Below are 20,167 nucleotides of genomic sequence, written 5' to 3'. Positions count from 1 at the left end.
TGTATGATGAGTTGTTAACACTAGTAAATCTCATTAACCGTCTTTGAGAACGGGGGTGGGTGTGGGTTAACCAATCATACAGGTCAATTAACAGTGCATCATTTACTAGTAATTGATTTCAGGAAGAAGGTTGCCTACCCCTTATCTTTCTATCCAAAACGTATGATATTCAGCAACTTGAAGTAAACGTTTCTGACATAGCCCAATGTATCAGATAAGAAGTACATTAGTTTTGATGCATAGACAAAAAAGGAAAAAGGCAATTGCTACGCGATGCAGTTTATGTCATATTTGGATAATTTAAAACTCCTGATTTGTTCTTGTGTAAATTGTCAAACTACGTAAGCTTATGAGAAAAAAAATTCTAATCGAGAAACTGTTTATAAAGTAAGCTGAGAATGCATTGGGTTCTTTTTTTTTAAATATATCCCATTGAGCTAAACAATATCAAACCAAGGATAAAACAATCAGTTATTGTATGTCAATAAAAGTATCAATTATTTGGACCAAATCCTGAACAGTTTTTTATAATATCGACGATATCAACGCACTTTGAAAAAAAAAAAATAAAAGCGCGTTTAACTGGTTCCAAAATTACTAGTAACACACTTTGAATTTTTTTCAAAGTGCGAAATATTTCAAAATGCATGTAACAAACCTATAAATCTTTGAATAAACCCAATTATTTGTTTTTCAATTATTTTTTTGATTTTTGAATAGCTAAAACCAAATGTTGTTATTAGAACAACTAATGGACCGTGGCAGTTTAGTCATTGAAAGAGAAATCCTATCACAGGCCCCTTTAACCTACATGTACATGTATATCACACGCATATACAAGCATCCATCATCTTTCATTTTCAGCCAAAGCTGTATGATTATTTAAAGACAGAATGACGGCACAACTTCTGAGTAGAGCACTAGTTTTAATGGTGAAATTACAGATTATGATATAAATATTCATGCAATTATTCACACCAAAATGCTCAATCACATTGATTATATCTACATAATATTGCAAGGCATATACAAAAACAAGATAATGCATTACAATTACATGCAATTACATTATAAAATTACCAAAAATATGCCTAAGACCCCCCCCCCCCCCCACGACAAACTCAAATAACCGTCCGACCCCCCTGGAATTCTTTTTGGATCCGCGCATGTATTTTTTGACGTAGTGATGTTGATCCATTAAATAAAAAGGAATATCAATGATTATGAAAGTAATTAAGACATTACATTAGACTCTGACTTTTTATTGAGTATTACTAAAACATTTAAATATTAATATGAACAAGGCAATATGATCGTTTAGGAACATTAAAACAGCAAAATATGTACATTGTATAACCCAACTTTCAATGCTACTGAATTTACACGTACATGTACACGTAAAAAGTGTATTAATTCTCTCATATCTTCATTTTTGGGAGAATACATGAAAACCACACGATCAATAAAAAATGTACCAGAGTTTCATTATCATTTCTAAACCAGTATTGATTAAAGCAATATTCATCGCGTAGATTTTTTTCCGTTGACACTATTGGTCCTCAATCGTCTATCTAGGAAGTTAACCTATGTCTGAACACTGGTGCTGCAACACAAAAATACTTGTCAAAATATAAATATGAGAATGTGTTTCATCTCTTTTTTCAGATTTTATGCAATACTAAAAGGTATCACTACTCACTCTCTCTCTCTGTCTCTCTGTCTCTCTGTCTCTCTCTCTCTCTCTCTCTCTCTCTCTCTCTCTCTCTCTGTATCTCTGTCTCCCTCTCTCTCATAACTATCAATGAAAAACACATGTAGAGGCATTAAGTTAAAAATTCACTTTAAACTTTAAATTCACAAACTATCTCCCTCTCTATCTATTTTAACTTTTCCCTATCTCTCATTTTTTTTAATGCCTTATCTCAGTTTCATGCTGTTATCCCCTTTTTGACACACATCTAGTGACATTCAGGTTTATCAATGATGAATTAACTTCATATTGATGAAAACTAAGTTTTCTCTGTATTCTCTTTCTCTTTTTTTTTTATTTCTCCCCTCTCTCTTCATCTCTTTTTATTTATTTCTCTCTCGCTCTCTCTCTCTCTCTCTCTCTCTCTCTCTCTTCTCTCGTGCTTATTTCTTTTTAAGAAATAACATTTAATTTATACATTTACCTTAATATGTATAATCTTAGACAATGACTTTTCCATGTGAGACAAACACTTTTCTCAGGAAACCTCATTTAGCTTGGATATTTTTCCTGAAAGCATAAGACAACAATAAACATAACAAAAATATTTTGTTTACTTTGTTTCACTCTTTATAAAAAAGGGTTATGTTAAGTTATACAAGGAAGTTTTTAGAAATGTATAATTGACCTATATAAAAGTGTTCAAATATTGCTGCTGTTGTTATGTTCTACATGATCTCTCTCTCTCTCTCTCTCTCTCTCTCTCTCTCTCTCTCTCTCTCTCTCATTTGAACACATTTCTTTTATAAGTCCTCTCACTCCCTCTCTACATTCTGCAAAGGTCTTTGTCTCTATCTTTGTTTCAATTTCTCTCTCTCTCTCTCTCTCTCTCTCTCTCTCTCTCTCTCTCTCTCTAATTGCCATCACATTTAGTTATTAACACATGTAGTGATATTCAGGTAAAGTATCTCAATAGAACAGAAATCCCTTGTTTTAAACAAAATGTTTTAATAAGTCCTCTAACTTCCTCTCTCTCTTCCGCTTTAATTATTTTCTATCAACTTCTTTCTCTCTCCCTTTTGATCTAATTCCTTTAAATCTAACTTAGTCTCTTTCTCTCTCTCTATCTCTCTCTCTCTCAAATTGACATCACATTTAGTTATTTACACGCGTGTAGTGACATTCAAGTAAAGTATCTAAATAGAAAAATTACTTCATTTATACAAAAAAGTTGTATTAAGTCTCACTTCCTATCTTTCCTCCACTCTGATTTCTTTATCTTATATTTCCTCTCTCTCTCTCTCTTTCTCTCTCTCTCTCTCTCAAATTGACATCACATTTAGTTATCTACACGCGTGTAGTGACATTCATGTAAAGTATCTAAATAGAAAAATTACTTCATTTATACAAAAAAATTGTATTAAAGTCTCACTTCCTATCTTTCCTCCACTCTGACTTTTTTATCTTCTATTTCTTATTGACATATCTCTCTCTCTCTCTCTCTCTCTCTCTCTCTCTCTCTCTCTCTCTCTCTCTCTCTCTCTCTCTCTCTCTCTCTCATATTAACATCACATTTAGTAATTTACACTCATGTAGTGATATTCAGGCAAAAACAATTCAAAAGAAAAAATTGCTTCATTTGAACAAAAAGTTTTAATACTTCCTCTATCTTTCTCTTTCTCTACCGAACTCAGATTACTTTCTCTCTTATTTTTTATTAAATTCTCTCTCTATTTTCCAATTGACATTACATTTAGTTATAAACACACATGTACTGACATTCAGTAAAGTATCTCAATTAACAACAAAAAATTACCTCCTTTGAAGAAAAAGTTGTACCTAATAAGTCCTCTCACTTCCTCTCTCCCTTTCGATCTATATTTATATCTATTTCTCTGACTTTTTTCAAAAAGACATCACATTTAGTTATTTACACACATGTAGTGACATTCAGGTCAAATATCTAAATTGAAAAACATGCTTTATTTAAACAAAATGTTAATAATTCCTCTCCCTTCCTCTCTCCCTTTTGATCTAATTCCTTTAAATCTAACTTAGTGTCTATCAACCTCTCTCTCTCTCTTTCAAATTGACATCACATTTAGTTATTTACACGTGTGTAGTGACATTCAGGTAAAGTGTCTAAATAGAAAAATTACTTCATTTATACAAAAAGTTGCATTAAGTCATCTCATTTCCTTTCTCCCCTCCACTCTGACTTTTTTATCTTCTATTTCTTATTGACATCTCTCTCATTCTCTCTCTCTCTCTCTCTCTCTCTCTCTCTCTCTCTCTCTCTCTCTCTCTCTCTTTCTCTCTCATATTACATCACATTTTGTAATTTACACTTCTGTAGTGACATTCAGGCTAAAAATGTCAAATGAAAAAAATTGCTTCATTTGAATAAAACGTTTTAATACATCCTCTATCTATCTCTCTCTCTCTAGCGAACTGATTTCTTTCTCTCTTATTTTCTATTAATTTTGCTCTCTCTCTCTCTCTCTCTCTCTCTCTCTCTCTCTCTCTCTCAAATTGCCATTCCATTTAGTTATTAACACACATGTAGTGACATTCAGGTAAAGTATCTCCATAGAAAAAAAGTGCTTCACTTAAACAAAAAGTAATAAGTCCTCTCACTTTCTCTCTGTCTTCTGATCTAATTCTTCTATCTCTAAATTTATATCTATTTCTCTGACTTTTTCTAATACACTTCACATTTACTTTTTTACATACATGTAGTGACATTTAAGTAAAATATCTAAATTGAAAAAAAAAATGCTTTATTTTAACAAAATTTTAATGATTCTTCTCCCTTCCTCTCTCCCTTATGATCTAATTCCTTTAAATCAAGCTTAGATTCTATCAACTTTTCTCTCTCTCTCTCTCTCTCTCTCTCTCTCTCTCTCTCTCTCCTCTCTCTCTCCCTCTCTCTCTCTCTCAAATTGACATCACATTAAGTTATTTACATGCATGTAGTGACATTCAGGTAAAGTATCTAAATAGAAAAATTACTTTATTTATACAAAAAGTTGAAATTTGTCATCTCACTTCCTATCTTAATCCCTGTACTCTAATTTCTTCAACTTTTATTTCCTATCTTCTCTCTCTCTCTCTCTCTCTCTCTCTCTCTCTCTCTCTCTCTCTCTCTCTCTCTCTAAAATTAACACCATATTTAGTTATTTACACTCATGTGGTGACATTCAGGCAAACATTTTTAAAGAAAAAATTGCTTAATTTGAACAATAAAACATGTCCTCTATCTTCTTCTCTTCCTTCCAATCCGATTTCTTTTTTCATATTTTCTATTAAGTTATCTGTCTCTCTTTTTCAAATTGACATAACATTCAGTTATTTACACACTTGTAGTGACATTCAGGTAAAGTATCTCCATAGAAAAAAATTGCTTCACTTAAAACAAAAAGTTTTAATAAGTCCTCTCACTTCCTCTCTTCCTTCCAATCTAATTCCTTTGTTTCTTATTTTCTATCAAGTTTTCTGACCTTTTTTCAAATAGACATTACATTTGGTTATTTATACATATGTAGTGACATTCATGTATTATATCCAAATAGAAAAAATGCTTCCATTTTTTTTTTCAATAATTCCTCTCTCTCTCTTCCTCTCTCCCTTCAAACCTAATTCCTTTAAATCAAACTTAGTGTCTATCAGCTTCTCTCTCTCTCTTTCCAATTGACATATTTAGTTATTTACACGCATGTAGTGACATTCAGGTAAAATATCTAAATAGAAAAATTACTTCATTTATACAAATTAGTTGTATTAAGTCATCTCACTATTTCTCCCCTTCAATCTAATTCTCTCTCTCTCTCACTCTCTTTCTCTCACATGCACACACACACATAGCAATTCTCTTTTTGTCATTTTAAACATCTGCATCAAAAAACATATCAGTCATTGTCTGCATATGCTTTCCATTTTGGGCCATTTCTCTTAAAAGAAAATGTAGAAAAATTTCAGATATGCATAGTATCATTCACAATTAATTGTTCATTCTTAATTTCTTAATAATCATATATATTGTATACAGTAATATATAAATATATAAAGAATTTGATTCAGCTCACTCAGATCAAATGTAAAAGTATTACTCATAGACACTAAAGTACAAATAAAGCTTCTTTCTCTTCTATATCCCTCTTTCTTTTTTTCCCTTAAGCATGTGTTTGTTTACAGTAAGAAAAAAATTGTTCATTACCTGGAAAAGCACAATATCCAACATCTACATCATAAGGCACATCAGTCACTATTTGCAAACAAAATTTTTGGTTTTGAGTCTCTAAAATAAAATGTAAAAAAGAAGAATAATATTGGTTACACATGTACATGTTGAGTTCATTAATGCAACGAAATAATCAGCGTGAGTATATAAAATAATCCTTTTGTAAAGTATTGGACCCCATGAGGAAACCAATATCTTTTGCTTTTAACTTGAAAAAATCAGTATACATTATGTACATGTAATTGATTATTAAAAAAAAAAACCTATTTCACCATTATAGTTTAAATAAAAATCCTTTCCTATTGAACTAAATAGACCTCCATGAGGACACCCATGCTTTTCATTTCAACGTTAAAAATTCAGTTTACTTATTCACTCCAAAAACCTCATAAATATTCTTGGATCTTTACTTCTACCCTGATTTGTCTTAAATTACATTAACACTAAGAAATATTCACCATTAGTTTAAGTAAAAATCCTTTCCTGTTGAACTTAGACCCCCATGAGTAAATTTATACTTTTAATTTTAACGCTATAAATGCAGTATACTTGATCACTAAGAAAACTCCCTAAATTTATTTAAATCAATATTTGTACCCTTATTTATCCTAAATTACACAAATACTATGTAATAATTACCATTAGTTTAAGTAAAAATCCTTTCCTATTGAACTTACACACCCATGAGGAAAATCATTCTTTTCATTTTAACGTTATAATGTTTTAACGTTAGGAAACCCCTTAAATCATTTTCAATCAATATTTGTACCCTAATTAATCCTAAATTACACTAATACTAAGAAAAAATCACCATTAGTGTAAGTAGAAATCCTTTCCTGTTGAACTTAGACCCCCATGAAGAATCCCACTCTTTTCATTTTAACGTTCTGAACTCAGTATACTTAATCACATAGGAAACCCCTTAAATCTTTTTCAATCAATATTTGTACCCTAATTTATCTTTAATTACACTAATACTAAAAAATTATCACCACTAGTTTAGGTAAAATCTTTTCCTGTTAAATTTAGACTCCCATGAGGAAACCCATAATTTTCATTCAACGTTCTAAAATCAGTATACTTATTCACTTCGGAAACCCCCTAAATATTTTTCAGTCAATATTTATTCCCTAATTTATACTTTATTACATAAATACTAAGAAAAAATAACCATTGGTTTAAGTCAAAATCCATTCCTGTTGAACTTGGACTCCCATGAGGAAACTCATAATTTTCATTTTAATGTTATAAAATCAGTACACTTAATCACTAAGGAAACCCTTAATTCTTTTTCAATCAATCTTTGTACCCTTATTTATCCTAAACTACATTAACACCTAGAAATAATCACCATTAGTTTAAGTAAAAGTTCTTTCCTATTGAATTTAAACCCCCATGAGGAAAACCATACTTTTTATTTTAACGTTCTAAAATCAGTATGTTTTTACTTAGGAAACCCCTTAAAATTTTTTTCAGTCAATTTTTGTACCCTAATTTATTCTAAATTACACTAATGTTAAGAAATATTCATCATTTGTTTAAGTAAAAATTCTTAACTATTGAACTTGGACTCCCTTGAGGAAACCCATAATTTTCATTTTAACGTTCTAAAATCAGTATACAGCTTATTCACTTAGGAAACCCCTAAAATCTTTCTCAATCAATATTTGTACCCTAATTTATCCTAAACTACATTAACACTAAGAAATAATCACCATTAGTTTAAGTAAAAGTTCTTTCCTATTGAACTTAGACCCCCATGAGGAAAACCATATACTTTTTATCTTAACGTTCTAAAATCAGTATGTTTTCACTTAGGAAACCCCTTAAAATTTTTTTCAGTCAATATTTGTACTCTAATTTATCCTATATTACACTAATGGTAAGAAATATTCATCATTAGTATAAGTAAAAATCCTTTCCTATTAAACTCAGACTCCCATGAGGAAACCCATAATTTTAATTTAAACGTTATGAATTCAGTATAGTTATTCACTTAGGAAACCCCTTAAATCTTCTTCAATCAACATTTGTACCCTAATTTATCCTAAACTACACTAATGTTAAGAAATAATCATCATTAGTTTAAGTCAAAATCCTTTCCTATTGAACTTAGACCCCCATGAGGAAACTTATATTTTTCATTTTAACGCTATTAAATCAGTATACTAAATCACTTAGAAATCCCCTTAAATTTTTTTCAATCAATATTTGTACCCAAATTTATCCTAAATTACACTAATACTAAGAAATAATCACCATGAGTGTTAAAGTTAAATCCTTTTCTGTTAAATTTAGACTCCCATGAGGAAACAAATAATTTTCATTTTAACGTTATAATATCAGTATACTTGATCACTTAGGACACCCCCTAACTCTTTTTCAATCAATATTTGTACCCTAATTTATCCTAAACTACACTAAAACTAGGAAATATTTATCATTAGTTTAAGTAAAAATCCTATCCTATTGAACTTAGACCCCCATGAGGAAACTCATACTTTTCATTTTAACGCTCTTAAATCAGTATACTAATTCACTTAGGAAACCCCTTAAATCTTTTTCAATCAATATTTGTACCCTAATTTATCCTAAATTACACTAATACTAAGAAATAATCACCATTAGTGTAAGTTAAATCCTTTTCTGTTAAATTTAGACTCCCATGAGGAAACCAATAATTTTCATTTTAACGTTATAATATCAGACTCCTACCCCTGCGAGATGAAATTCATGATTTTAAGAACTTTAATGAACCGTTCATGAAGTTTCATGATGTATTCATGACTGGTTCATAACTGGTTCATAAAGGTGGTTCATGAATTCTATTTATGAATATATTCTTAAAATGTAATTCATGAACAGATTATGAATATACAAGAATACAGGAAATACCTGGTATTCAATAGTTCTAGGTATTGAACATTCATGAATTTTCATGAAGTTCTAATTTACGAAATATATAATTAATTTCAAATACTTTTATAAATAACATAGTTTACTCTAGTATTCAGAACACTATCTTTTAAAAAAAAATTATACATCTTAAAATATTAATATTAAAACACAGGCTTCATGAACATTCATGAGTATTCATGCAAACACCTATATAAATGTGGCATCTTTAATTTTGAAAAAAGAAAGATGTGATATATTATAGTTATACTTTATTTATTCAATTCTAAGAAACATGTAAATTCATTGACAACAGCAAAGGTCTCAGACATCATGATCAAATGGTCAGTACTAGATCCTAAATTTGACGCTTAATTTCTTCATTGTTCAATTTATATTTTTTTTAAAAATGACATAATTTATTAGTGAATAATCAGTCTTTGCAGATGATACATTATGGCTGTTTTATGTTGTTAAAAATCTTGTAAACTAAACTGAGAAAGTGAAATAATTTAAAACTTTGCATATTTCTTTGGAAAAAAAATTTAGTATATGTTGAATTCCAACTTGTTTGAAGTACATTGTATATCAAGTTTATTAAAGACGTGGTAGGTTGTCAGTCTATCATAGAAGCATAAATACACACAAGACGAAGTGCGTCTGTTCCTGGGAGAACGACAGAGAAAATGTTCCGAGCACATTCGGTTGAAATTTGGACCCCGTCGAGTTTAGAACCTTTGCGGTTTCTTTGTAAAAGGCATTACTGTTGCACACATTTGAAAGCGATTCATTCTAAGAAGTTACAAATCCGTTACGTAAATATTCCGTTGAGAACTTCCAACAATTCATTTATGATTAGCTGTTAAAACTCAGACAACTACCGTTACTACACTCCGAGTTTCGAGGAGTCCGCCATTGTTTATGAGGTGTCATGTCGATTCGCCTTCGTTACAAAAACACACTTAACTTCAATTTGTCAATTAACTTAATGATAAGCATTAATGAAAATATTACTTTAAAACATTAATGCAAATTATAGAAATAAAGTATGAAAGAATATTTAATTGAGTGTAAATTATTTTTTAAGTTCCAAAACCTGGAGGGTTCAAAAACGAAGGGGGTTGAAGTTTAACAGACACAACTTGTGTAAACCGAACGATATTAAATCGTACGTTTCTTCAATCAATGAAAACTTAAGCATTTTATAATTAGTTTCATTTAAAGATATTTTTTGATTATTATTAACATATGTTAAAAACATTATTTAACTAAATGAAAGAGTCTCAGAATACACAGTCAGCGAGTTGTTTTGATTCTATTACGTCACTTACGCCCAGTGATTACGCGTTTTGAATGAAAGCAGACGGATCTTCAACATGAGCGATGGATTAATTAAGCATGAAACATGCAAGAAGATAATGCAGCAGATGTAGTTCAAAGTAATGGTATTAAAGGTAATTTAGTATGTATACATGTATATTGAAATAACTTTTATGAGGGAGTCAAAACGTAAGATTAAGTTTTGTTCATTTTTTCAAACATTTCAAAATGGCGGTTTTTAATTTGTAGTGAAATTCTTTTTTGACTAACTTATAAGTTTTAACTACATAATTGATAATAAATTACACATTTGATATACCTAAATCGGTGCAATTACAAGGTAAAGTTATATGCTGATGTCATTTGAGTTGATACAATTTTTTTTTACTCTAGAATTATGCAGTGAAACCAGAATATTGGACAGCCCTAAAGATAGTGATCATTGAACATAAATTTCAGTAAGTAATAAGTAAATGCTATTGTAAGTAATTGAAAATTTCTAATAGAATGGCCAGTATCATTTACAAATTTGAAAACAGTTATAGTTTCATCGTAATAAATTAAAGAATTATTTTATTCGAGTATATAGATACATTGAAATGGATTGAACAGCAGGCATAATGCCTATTTATGTTTTCTCCTGAATTTTTCATCTTGTTTCATCTTGAGTTGTTTTATTTTTCTGCGATATCACTTTTTCTAGGGTAGGCACTCTCATTCTTAAGCTCTAGTGCAATTTCAGCATTATCATTTGATAAAAATATTTGAAATAAGAATTAAATGAAATGATTCAATGATTAGTTGATGTTCCAAATGTTTTAAACGACATGTCATAATTAAGGTCTTCCGTTTTCAACGGAAGACCTTGTACTGATTCTGTTGGTAATTCTTTTTATTCTTTTTTTTCTTCTAGACGTTTTTTAAAACTCAAATATCTTGCTTGTTTATTGTCCTATAAAGTTCAAATTTTCAGAGCATATTGGTAGTTACTATTTCTCAATATCTAAGGAAAATCGTTGAAATCAACACTTCCGGTACCGAGTTATTCCCCTTTTTCCCAAAAATATAGGCATTCTTGTGCACGCAAAGGCTCTGAAACCGCTCACAACATGTGTTAAAAAGTCACAAATCTTAAAAATAGAGAGTTTGAACGTTGTCCTCCGAGTTTTGTTTTTACAATTTTCCTCCTTTAAAGTTTCAAAAAATTAATTTGAATTTGTGTTTCAAAAAATGCTGATTTTTGGTTGTGTTTTTGTTATGTAGCTCTTTAGTTTAAAAATTTCTCTAAACACATATAGAACAAAATATGTGCAAAATATCAAGGGCTTTCACTTGACACCATTGAAAAAGGGCTGGCCCCTTAAATTAGGGGCCTAGAGCCCATAAAAGTCTTCGTTTTTTAGCTCAAAAATGGTTAATATTTCGTTATAGCTGTCGATATAAAAGTTGTTCATTATTGTGTTATCAATGTCGTTACAAAATTATTTTGTACCGGTAATGCGTAATATGAGTGTAAAAAGCTTGTCTTGTTAACATGTACCTGTATTCATTTGGTAAGTAAGCGAATCGTCTTCGTGCGCATAACGTACATAAATTAACAGCTGAAAGTGTACCAACATATACGGGATGCTTTAATTCATTTGAAAAAGTGTCTAAAAAGTATACGTGTACATGTTTTTCTTACAGCCTTTTTTTGGAGTCACCTCTGTTTAGTTAGTGGACAACCGTTAAGAAAAACAAAAACGAGAAAATATAAACGTTCTTTTTCTTATCTAGTGAGATACATAAACTAGATTTAAAAAAAAAATAACTTCCATGAAATAGATTTGAGTCATTTTACTGCAAGCATTTCAAATCGACCTAAATTCTTAGTTGTGTGCGTCATTACATAACCCATCTCGCCCGCGGCCGAGAAAATCGATCGCCGAGGTCGCGGCTGGACTACCTAGCGGTCAGCGGTTATCTAATACACAAGAATCGCGTCTGTCATATGTGATTTTATTTAGCTGCAAACACAAGAATCGTACACAGTGAAATTCAAGCTTACTCTTCCTAATTTGAATTAAACGATAGAGTGTCAATAAGAAATCGTTCTGTTTCATCATAAAAGCAATGCCATTCTCGAACTGAAGCAGTGTCAGACAGATAGATCAACTCTGGGATTAAAGGGGGAAAAACTTATATTAATTAGAGTTTATTCATCATACTGCAAACATTGTAAATCTTCCTGGGTTCTGAGCTCTCTATGTGTGTAACGTAAGTTATCCGATCCCTCATCCGCGGCCGAGGAAATCGGTCGCGGCTGCACTACCTATAGGTCAGCGGTTATCTAATAACAAGATATATATACAAGAACTGTTTCAATTTTATGTTCTTAAAGTTTGTTCACCTTCAATTTATTTAATTAAACATTAGAATGTGAATTGAGAAGCCCCTCTAAAAATTGATAAAAGCGATATTATTCCAAATCAGAAACATCATCAGACATAAATCAATAGTGAATTTGTAATTCTAAAATGTTCTAAAAACTATACATGTACTAATAATTTTATAGATAAACAACGAAAAACCACAAAGATTAAACCTTAAAATGATGATCACCCCTAGAACATAGCCAAGGAGATCCCGCGCGAGTGGACAAGTGATCCGCGGTAGCTTCGTGTTCTTCTACATGTACTTTATCACTCGTGCATGTTTATTGATATTTTGTACGATTCCAACTATTTGTTTATTCGAGATGTTTTATAGATATCGTAGAAAGTAGTTGACGTCTTCATAAGGTTGCACATAAAATGAGAGAGAGAGAGAGAGAGAGAGAGAGAGAGAGAGAGAGGAGAGAGAGAGAGAGCTCAAAATTGGAAGCATTATTTAGCCGAATTTAGAAAACGAAACAGTCCCCAAACGTTCAAGGCAGGATATAAAAAATCAAATATCAAATTAACACATGCGGTAGAGACAATTGCAACTTCTCTGGCCTTTCCGGCAAGTTTGGAAAAACACCTTGAGTGTATTAACATAACCGGATGTTAGAATTTTATACAAAATGGAGTCGCTTCCCATTAAAAAAAGTATCGGCAAGAAGTCATGTATGTCGTTTCTGTGTTATATTTTAGTGTATATTGATACCTTTAAAGAAGTATAGCTCGCATCTCAACAGATCAAAATGTGTTGTAATTATATCAAGTTTTATAAAAAAGGGGGGGGGGGTTGTCATGGACGCCTAGGTAATACATTCGAAGTGTTTTTCCGAGCTTGCCGAAAAGGCCCGAGAAGTTGCGATTGGCGGTAGAGGCTGACACGATAAAAGAATTGTCCAGAATTGAGGAATTTAGTGATTATTTTTAGAATGTTTACATGAGTTTTTAAACAAGATTTGTTTAGATTTTATCGGTTTCATGATCACAGTGCAAGGGCTTTATTTTTTTCAAAATGTGGCGAAGACCTATTTTTGGCGACTACTTAACATGTGTACATTTTTCTCCTCAATGTATGTCACTTTCCCACCCGTGTGTTTATTCGGTCAGTCTATGCTAAGTCAATCCGCTCCACGTGCGACCGAAAATCTCCTGTCGCGTCAGCGCACATAGCTCAGAATATTGCCCCCGGGCTGCAGATCAGCAATTATTGATAAATAATTGAGTAACATTTGGAAGGGTGCTTTCACTGCATCGGTCAATTGTTAAACAATAAGTGTCTAAATATTCGATGCCAATCAACCTCACATTAAAGGTGCGATATCGTAATCTGAGAATGTGGCTAAACAATTAACCCGTTGAACACGCTAAACTTCTATAGTTGTGAACAGAATAAAATATATATTATCAGAGACATAAATAACTTAATAAGTTATTTATGTCTCTGGGTTTATAAGTTAACAGTTTTAAGTCAAAGATTAAATAAAATTCGTTCTCAGGATTAGAATGATTAGTAATGATATACGACTACATTAAGCAATAAAGTCGGTCGATCGTTATTAAATCATCAGAGTACTGCAAGTGTCGACAGTTTCTTATTTTTTTAAAATAATTGTAGTAGTTCAATTGACTTGCAGACTATAATATAGCGACTTTTCTGCCTCCCAAAAATGTATGCATTTAATTGCGATAGATATTTGTTCTTGGGGATTTTACTTATTGTTACATGTATATGCACATTGATAAAAAAAAATCATTGAAGTTGTGTAGTATGAGGTTGTCATGCAGATTAAGTGACCTAAAACTCAGCGGAATATTTTATTTTTCATCTAGCTTGTCAAAATGGGAGATTGTTAACTCTGAAAAAGTCTAGAACAGAAGAAATAAAGTCTTTATAGCTTTCGCTACATCTTCTTATTTATGTGTACGCGTACATAAAGCTATTTTAGATTTTTTTTGTATAAAAAGTGTTGTTTTTCCTTACGTTAAATTTAAATCTATAGAAATTCAATATCTACATGTAACATCTCAAAAGCTTTGATAGCTTACCGCTTGGAAATCATTTAGTGATGCAAATTGACAAATGCCCATGAAAAGACATTATTGGACCCCAAGGGTTTCTTATCCTTTCCGACGATGATGAGAAGAACTCAAATGTGCATACAAATCATACATTTACATGTATATTTATATGTGATGTGATAGAAATAACTGAAAAATATAGGGTTTTTTTTGTGCCGCACAAAACGGGCGAAAAGGATTTTTATACCCCACGAAAATAAATTAAGGGGGGGGGTAAATAAAAATCACCTTGTCCGTCCGTACGTCATGTCCGGTCTATATCTTTCTGATGGAGAAACATTGGAAGTGTTCTTACTTTATATAAATATTACTCATTACCTGACGAAGCGTCATGACCTAAACCCAAGGTCATTTGGACAAAGTAAAGGTCACTGGCAGGAAAAGTGCAAAATTTGTTTCTGGTCCACTTTGGAACTTCTTACTTCACACAAAGATTGCTTATGACCTGAGGGTGTGTAATGATTTGTCCCCAAGTCATTTAAGGAGAAACATTGGGAGTTTCTATTTCATGTAAAGATTCATGATGACCGATGATGTGTCATGAACTTGACCCAGGGTCAGTTGCGCAAGTTCAAAGTCATATTAAACATATGTCATATCTTGTATTAATGGAAATGAGTAAAAGCTAGAGTTTGACATAAAGATTACTTGTGACCTGTAAATATACCCTGCCTTGTCTGACTCACTAAAGAAAACGAACCATCCATTATTCTCTAATAGAGAAACACGTGAGTAATGACTTCTTTCTTAGCGGGGATATCATTTGTGAGCTTGCTAACAGTACCTTTTAGATGGTCCAGTGGAAGCAATGCCCCCTTTCTCTCAACCAAAATTTCCCTTAAGTTAACGCTTAGAAAATTTCCCCCACCGCCACATCCACACTTTTATTATAATTAAATTAATTATATATATGTACATAAATGATGTACTTTTTAAAGTTATCCTAAACTTAAAGTAAGTTAAACGAAGAACTTGCCTGGTATGAAAATAATACTTTGCAATTGAGTCTCGTTTTCGATTTCTTGAACTTACTATTATCATATTGATAATCCAGTATCATTAAAAACCATTTCCCTTCTCCTTACACTCGCCAGGTTCTGATAGACCTGTATCAATAACAGATTATTTCCACTTGACCTCCACATTTGCATACAATCTAAATAAACACCTACTTAGCAAAGATATGCCTTTATCTGTTTAATGAGTGGTGCAATACTCAATCTAGAGGTTACATAGAAAACAGGCATGGATTATTTTTTTTGGTCTCCATTTGAAGAGTTCCAATCAATTTTCTAAAGCTCTAATTGGTAAGAAGAAATGGTCGTGTAAAGATGACCTTTTATCAATACAGGGTCTGTCAGGCTCTGACAAGTGTCAGGAGAAGGAGGTGTTTTAATCAAACTGATGGACAATCCTTTCGCGACACGAAGTTGCGACGGAAGACCTACTCGTTGCTTTGCAACGAGCTCGGCTCTAGTTATACTGCTATTTGTCATATTATCTTTGTACAGTACAGAGGTACAACTCTTCTGCTACCGAAGGGGCTATATGTGAAGCCTGAAGAATTGCCACCAAGAAGTATTGTCACCATGACACTCTGGGTTTGTAGAAAATAATCATTTAAAGGATGGGGCATTTTACCTACCATGCAGTAAATGCACATTGCAATATATGGAATACAAGTGAAATCAACATGAGCAGAGGCAAGGAAGATGCAACAAAGGAAGATTTCATAAAGAACATATTGATAGTTATCAACTAGTAATCATATTCTAATGTCGCTTATATTTCAAATCATTGCATATTGGTATGTCAATTCTAATATTGTAACATTCCTTTAAAGCTAATGAGTTAGTATTGATATCATTGCCTGTTGTTTTTTAAAACAACTTTATTAAACTTGCTGATTATTTAAAGTGATAGTCAGTACATAAGAATTATGTGATACTTAAGATATTGTCTCATTATTCTTCAATTCATTTTAATAAAGTATTTTATAATTGATTTTTTAGGAGATTTTACCTTTTTATATACAAAATGTAGAAGGTAAGAATTTTCATGAATAGTTCATGAATTTTATTTATGAATTATTCATGGATAAAATTCATAATGATATTCATGAACAGTTCATGAAGATTCATTAAACTTATTCATGAACAGTTCATGAAGATCCGATGAACTTATTATTGGACATTCATCAAATGATGAAGCTTCATGAATATAACTGTTCATGAATTATTCATGAAAAATTATATTCATGAATATTCATCAACATTTTTTCATGAACAAAAATTCATGACTTTAAAATGTCCAATAATAAGTTCATGGGATCTTCATGAACTGTTCATGAACATTTCATGAATATAATTCATGAATCATTCAAGGGAAAATCATGAATTGTTCATGATCATCTCGCAGGGGAAAGTGATCAAGTATACTGAGTATACTTGATCACTTAGGACACCCCCTAAATCTTTTTCAATCAATATTTGTACCCTAATTTATCCTAAACTACACTAAAACTAGGAAATATTTATCATTTGTTTAAGTAAAAATCCTATCCTATTGAACTTAGACCCCCATGAGGAAACTCATACTTTTCCTTTTAACGCTCTTAAATCAGTATACTAATTCACTTAGGAAACCCCTTAAATCTTTTTCAATCAATATTTGTATCCTAATTTATCTTAAATTACACTAATACTAAGAAATAATCACCATTAGTGTAAGTTAAATCATTTTCTGTTATATTTAGACTCCCATGAGGAAACCCATAATTTTCATTTTAACGTTATAAAATCAGTATACTTGATCACTTGGGACACCCCTAAATCTTTTTCAATCAATGTTCGTGCCCTAATTTATCCTAAATTACACTAATACTATGAATTAATCATCATTAGTTTAAGTAAAAATCCTTTCCTATTGAACTTTGACTTCCATAAGGAAACCCTTAATTTTCATTTTAACGTTCTAAAATCAGTTACTGTATAGTATTTATTTAGGAAACCCCCCCTAAATTTTTTAAATCAATTTGTATCCTAATTTATCTTAAATAACACTAATACTAAGAAATAATCACCATTAGTTGAAGTAAAAATTCTTTTTTATTGAACTTAGACTCCCATGAAGAAACCCATAATTTTAATTTAAACGTTATGAATTCAGTATACTTATTCACTTAGGAAACCGTCTAAATCTTTTTCAATCAATATTTGTACCCTAATTTATCCTAAACTACACTAATGTTAAGAAATAATCATCATTAGTTTAAGTCAAAATCCTTTCCTATTGAACTTAGACCCCCATGAGGAAACTTATATTTTTCATTTAAACGCTCTTAAATCAGTATACTAAATCACTTAGGAAACCCCTCAAATCTTTTTCAATCAATATTTGTACCCTTATTTATCCTAAATTAATCTAATACTAAGAAATAATCACCATAAGTGTAAGTTAAATCCTTTTCTGTTAAATTTAGACTTCCATGAGGAAACCAATAATTTTCATTTTAATGTTATAAAATCAGTATACTTGATCACTTAATTAGGACACCCCCTAAATCTTTTTCAATCAATGTTTGTGCCCTAATTTATCTTAAATTACACTAATACTATGAATTAATCATCATTAGTTTAAGTAAAAATCCTTTCCTATTGAACTTAGACTTCCATAAGGAAACCCTTAATTTTCATTTTAACGTTCTAAAATCAGTATAGTATTTATTTAGGACCCCCCCCCCCCTAAATTTTTTAAATCAATATTTGTATCCTAATTTATCTTAAATTACACTAATACTAAGAAATAATCACCATTAGTTTAAGTAAAAATCCTTTCCTATTGAACTTAGACTTCCATAAGGAAACCCTTAATTTTCATTTTAACGTTCTAAAATCAATATAGTATTTATTTAGGAACCCCCCCCCCCCCCCCCCAAAAAAAAAAATTTTTAAATCAATATCTGTACCCTAATTTATCTTAAATTACACTAATACTAAGAAATAATCACCATTAGTTGAAGTAAAAATTCTTTTTTATTGAACTTAGACTCCCATGAAGAAACCCATAATTTTAATTTAAACGTTATGAATTCAGTATACTTATTCACTTAGGAAACCATCTAAATCTTTTTCAATCAATATTTGTACCCTAATTTATCCTAAACTACACTAATGTTAAGAATAATCATCAATAGTTTAAGTAAAAATCCTTTCCTATTGAACTTAGACCCCAAACCTGAAACATGTACTTTTCATTTTAACGATCTAAAATCAATCTGTACACTTAATCACTTAGGAAACCCTCTAAATCTTTTTGGATCATTATCTGTACCCAAATTTATCTCAGATCGTACCAATACATGTATTAAAAAATAATCACCATTAGCTTAAGTAAATATCATTTATTTTGAAATTTAACCCCATGAGAAAACTCATACTTTTCATTTTAATGATACAAATCAGTATTTCCTACTAAATCACTTTTTTAAAGTAACTTTTCCTAATATGTTTGTATTAATATAATTATGTAACGTAATTCATCCGTATTTTTAATGAAATTGTACAATTGAAAAGGTATATCAATCAAGTACATGTATGTGGAAACAGCATAATGATTCCACAGAACACAGCATTATGATTTTTAGAAAGATAGAGGAAATTAGGATTAAAAGTTGGCAATGTTTACAGAATGTTTTTAAACAGGTATTATGATAAAAGCTATGCTGATTGAGGTTAAAAGATCACATATTTTGCTTTTAATACATAGTATTTATTTAAAAGAATTAAATATAGACTCAGTGTTAACCAGTTGGGAAAAAAAACCGCTAAATTGAGGAAATATCACCTATTTCTGATTAGGAATGGGGCCGAATTTCGGCCACTAAGAAGGTACTGATATATCCCTTAAAATATAAATAATAATCTGTTCCATAATTAAATAAATCTTGAAATAAAATAAACACATTTTAATTCTAAATAAGTTACGATCCCTTCTTTGATTATGAATATGGCATTCGCATGATGTCAAAATTAGATCTCGTGTTCTCTTATCAGTGAAAAACTTAACAGGAAAGACAATGCCTGACCTTGTTATAGTCGTTTACCAGATTTATCTATTAGAATAGAATGATATAATTCCCTAGATATCGAAGAAAAAAATGATACTTACTGTAAACAATTATTTCCATTTTCGAGTAGGAAGTTCCGATTGCGCATGCGCTATTTATATCCAATGGAGGAAAGTGTGTAAAGTACTCTTATGGACTCCACGATGCGTGTCAAAAATTTCACATACACACCGGAAACCCAAACATAGTAGGATTTTATATTTTTTGAATCAAGTACGATGAGAAATAACGTTTCCGAACGATTTAACTTCCCACTACACGGGTGCATGTAGTGGGAAGAAAAAATGTAGTGGGATAAAACCTGTGTATTCATACTCGTGTAGTGGTATTCAGGTGCTTACACACACACACACACACACACACACACACACACACACACACACACACACACACACACA

At 31.1% G+C, this 20,167-nt stretch overlaps 1 protein-coding gene and 1 long non-coding RNA gene across 2 annotated transcripts in view; one reads left to right on the top strand and one right to left on the bottom strand.

Moving 5' to 3' along the window:
* Nucleotides 1-20,167, top strand: part of LOC136271863 (uncharacterized protein F44E2.8-like) — a 51,203-nt gene that overhangs the window by 15,056 nt on the left and 15,980 nt on the right. The gene's annotated exons all lie outside the window — the stretch shown is intronic.
* On the bottom strand, nt 1,247-19,909 carry LOC136271260 (uncharacterized). Its single transcript, XR_010709171.1, has 4 exons — nt 19,811-19,909; nt 5,907-5,987; nt 2,175-2,260; nt 1,247-1,603 (listed from the first exon to the last, which is right to left on the bottom strand). It is a non-coding gene; the product is annotated as an uncharacterized lncRNA (long non-coding RNA).

The sequence above is a fragment of the Magallana gigas genome, chromosome 9 (assembly GCF_963853765.1).
Source record: "Magallana gigas chromosome 9, xbMagGiga1.1, whole genome shotgun sequence".
NCBI classification, from domain to species: Eukaryota; Metazoa; Mollusca; class Bivalvia; order Ostreida; family Ostreidae; genus Magallana; species Magallana gigas.
This window is presented reverse-complemented; position numbering and strand designations above follow the sequence as displayed.